At 30.1% G+C, this 4,069-nt stretch overlaps 1 long non-coding RNA gene across 1 annotated transcript; it reads right to left on the bottom strand.

Annotated features, from left to right (window-relative positions):
* Nucleotides 1-590: 590 nt before the first annotated feature.
* On the bottom strand, nucleotides 591-3,084 carry LOC129289935 (uncharacterized). The gene is made up of 2 exons (XR_008588250.1): nucleotides 2,646-3,084; nucleotides 591-999 (listed from the first exon to the last, which is right to left on the bottom strand). It is a non-coding gene; the product is annotated as an uncharacterized LOC129289935 (long non-coding RNA).
* Nucleotides 3,085-4,069: the final 985 nt, after the last annotated feature.

Below are 4,069 nucleotides of genomic sequence, written 5' to 3'. Positions count from 1 at the left end.
CAAAGTAAACGTCAAAGTTTTTATGGACATTGAAAAGACAAAACAAAAAACAAAAAGAAAAAAAAAGCTGGCAGCACTTTCATCTTAACAACCGAGCTCTAATACAATTTCTTATTTCTATTATATATCTGACATCTACTTATGTGGCATCTCACCATTCATCATGACCAAGTGCATTATTATCATTCCCATCGTTAAAATATCATTCTCTATCCAGTATCTCATTTAGATTTTTCAAATTTTGAAAAATATCCAAGTCAAATAAGTCCATCCTTCTAATGTAGCTTTGAAGAGCAAAGCATGCCCATATGATGGAAATTTGAGTAGCAAGCTTGAAAGTGGTTATATTTTGCAATATTTTTTACATGGCCTTGCAAACACCAAAAGTTCTTTTAATAGCACTTCTTAAACTAGAATGATGATACCTTTTATTCCTATATGGTCCTAGAAAATTTTTGAATGATGGATATCTTGAGTCAATGAGATAATTTTTACTTATACATAAATAGAAAATGTATTAAACAATATTACATAAATATTTATAAATTACTTAAATATCTTAAGTTATATAATACTAACCTTTAGGAAGATAAGGGAATCGTAAATGTGATTTATGAAGGGTGTCTATAAAAATACATGCATCATGAATAGACCCTTTCCAGCCATACAATACAAATATAAAACACATTAAAATCACATATAACCATCACATTTGTGCTTGTATATCCTTTCCTATTATAAAAAGGTATATGCTTTTTTGCTAGGACATGTATACCAATATGAGTGCCATCTATTGCCCCTATGCAATCTTAAAATAAGGCCAATATTGATCATCATCTTTTATATGTTGAGAACTAGCAATGTGCATTGGATCAATGGGTCTAATTACACGATTGCCTAACTTATACATAACTATTAAAACTCTTTTGAAATGGTTATGAATGGGTTGGCCAGAGTGCTTAAATTATTCTTGAACTTGTCTCTATGTGGCTCCTCAACCTATGATATACAAGAATAAAGCAATACTATCATCCACTCTAATGTGTTTGGTAGGTGCTAGTCCATAATTATTGGTTAACTCCTAAACTAATCGTTGAAACACATGTTTTCTCATTCAAAATTGCTCAAAAAACTTGTTACCATTTCCCCTTATCAACTCTACTAGCCACCTGTGACCAACAAGTATTCAAGTAGTTTTCTTTTCTTTTACAACATACTTCAACACATGATTTATAACTAAAAAAGTAGCCAAATTCGTTGCTCTTTGAAGTACATATTTATAAATATTTTGGACTTCAATTTCCATCATAAAATCATCATCACTTACATTTGAATTATAAGTCATCTTGGAAATATAAATGTAATCAATACAAATTGAACAAATATATATATAATTTTGAATAAATAGTACCAAATGTTTCATAAGTCAAATGAATCAAATAAATATAAAGCATGTGCATTATTATAAATTCAACATATGAGCAAAGTGACATATAAAATAGGTCCACTCAACAAGTATGTAGGATGTCCTCATGTGTGAAAGTGTTTAGCCAATTGATGGTCATCTCTCGATCATTGTCCATGAAGTGACAAAATGCTATCTTATTTTCTTTGTTGGCTAGAATTCTCACAGCCAAAAAATATTGATTTGTTCCTTTTACCAAGTTTGGAACCTCATTTAACATTGATAAGCACTTGTCATAACTAAATGGATCATTTAGTTTTGATTTTCCAATAGTAGCATTTGACACTTGATCCATTCCATCAAGAATATGATCTAAAGAATTTTGAAGTTTCTTGGCTATTCGAAGTATTTTTTGTCTCCTTTGCTCGTCCTCTTCCTTTTTTTGTTTGAAAGATTTGGAAATGCATTTGCTTGAGCTTTATGACTAGCTTCGCAACTATTGCATCATCCTTACTAGCCAAATTTTGTTCATTATGTTCAACACCCTCATCATGATAATCCTCACTGTGAATATTAGTTCCTTCATATGATAGGGAATTTTGATATGGAATTAAAAGAGTTAATTCAGTAGCTACCGTGCCATCAAAACCCTTATCTTGCAACTCTAACAATTTAGACCGCTCGTTCTTCCATTTCAAAATCTCTAGATTCTCTTGTAATAAAAATTAAAATAATAAATAAATAAACCATGTAAGTTAAAAATTATATATTAAATAAAAACAAAATCATACCTTGCTCTCATTAACACATCATTTTTCAAGAGCTTCTATGGTTTGTTTTTCATGATTCTATCCAAGACTAGTTTCCTTTCTAACCAACCTTATAAATGATCCAAAGTCCTTTTTTAAAGTATCCCATCTATTTTTTAACTATGTGCGATCATAAGCACATCCTATTCTCCCATAAAATTTGTCAATAAGGCTCTTCCATCCATCTTTATTAAAATATGTATTTGGCTTATTTTCAGCAAGTATCTCTTCGACACATATTTTTAAAAATATTTCATTTTTCTTATCATCCCATTTTTCCTTATCTCTTCCATCCCCTTCGGAATCTCTCATGTCTTTTTTGTGTGCCATTCTTATATTTAAAAAATATAGCTACACATTGATTAGATTCAGTAAGAAGAAGAAAGATGAAAAATTAAACATGTTAACAATATATATATATATATATATACCATAACGACAACCAGCTGGCTATGTGTTGCTGCAGAGTTTGATCGATACTGATCCGGGTCATAGCAGAACATGAAAGGTTCTCAGTCCTCTTTCATGCTGAGATTAACAAGCCGGCAGTCTCAAAAGCCTGGCTATAAACCTTTCACAGAACCACTTCCTTCAGACCAGCACAACACAGCCTTCCTTCGTTTCCTACTGGAGGCGTAGTCATAACAACACATAACCAGTAATTCCCCTTACAGGATCATTACGGAAATTCAAAACTTTTGTTAAGTATTAGATAATAATCCCCCCTTAACCCCTAAACAAGAAATTACTCAGCCATACCTGTTAATCTTCAATACTTGCAAAGGAGGAAATAAATGAACAGAATACTTTTATTGAAATTGAGAAGGCAAGGTTACAAGGAGGCAGAGAACTCAAGTGCTCAAAGAGGCTCTGAGGTTCTCAGCTCTTGTTGGATGTGTCTTGCCTTAGAGATTACATGGCTTTATATAGAGTTGGCATTCCAACCCTGATTACATAACCTTAGTTAATTTTAACTCTAATAATTATAACAAGACAAAACTACTTTTGACAAAATGAAAAAGCTAATCTTAGACCACCTAGACTTTTTGACAAAATGAAAGGTTAAAGTAATTATTACAAGAGACATAATTATTACAAGAGACATAATAGGCTTAGGCTTTTCTTTTTAGCTTTTAGTCTTTTTGACTTTCTCTTCTTCCATCTTCTTCTATCTTCTTCAGTCTTCTTTTTTCTTGTCGGCAGGCTAAACCTTATTAATAAGTAAAGCCTTAATAGATACTGAAATTAATAAATAATCATTTAAAGATGAAGTAACAGAAATATATATTACTGAAGTGCAATTATTAATAAAAGCTTATTTTCAAGAAAGAAGAAATTCACCAATAGAATTATTAATAACTGATGGAAGAATAATTAGTAGTGTTGAAGATAGTATTTTAGGAATATTAACTGGAAATCTAATATATCAAAAATTAAAATTTACAGTAAATACTAATTTTTGTATTTCAAGAGCTGATGAAAATATGAATAAAACCTTGTGAATATATCATAAACTAGGAGGAATAAAATTATTACCAGGATCAAGAACTGTAAGTATAACTGCTATGATAGGATTAGTATTTACAAATGAACATAAGATTTATAAAAGAAATAAAGGTAAATTAACAATTGACAAACATTTTATGCCTGTATTACAAGAGATAGAATTAGATCCAACCAGAATAACAATACCTGAACAATTAAGATTAGAATTAGATAATAAAATAAGATATTATGAAAATGAAAATAATTCAAGAAGATTGATAGCCAATGACAATATAGGATAAAGAACATTAAGAATAAGTACACCAACATTAAATATTAATATAAATCAACCTAATATGAGAAGAAGTTT

The sequence above is a fragment of the Prosopis cineraria genome, unplaced genomic scaffold (genome assembly GCF_029017545.1).
Source record: "Prosopis cineraria cultivar Desert tree isolate PC_DT_omini unplaced genomic scaffold, ASM2901754v1 PC13, whole genome shotgun sequence".
NCBI lineage: Eukaryota > Viridiplantae > Streptophyta > Magnoliopsida > Fabales > Fabaceae > Prosopis > Prosopis cineraria.
The sequence above is the reverse complement of the archived record's forward strand: the minus strand, read 5'-3'. Positions and strand labels throughout refer to the sequence as shown.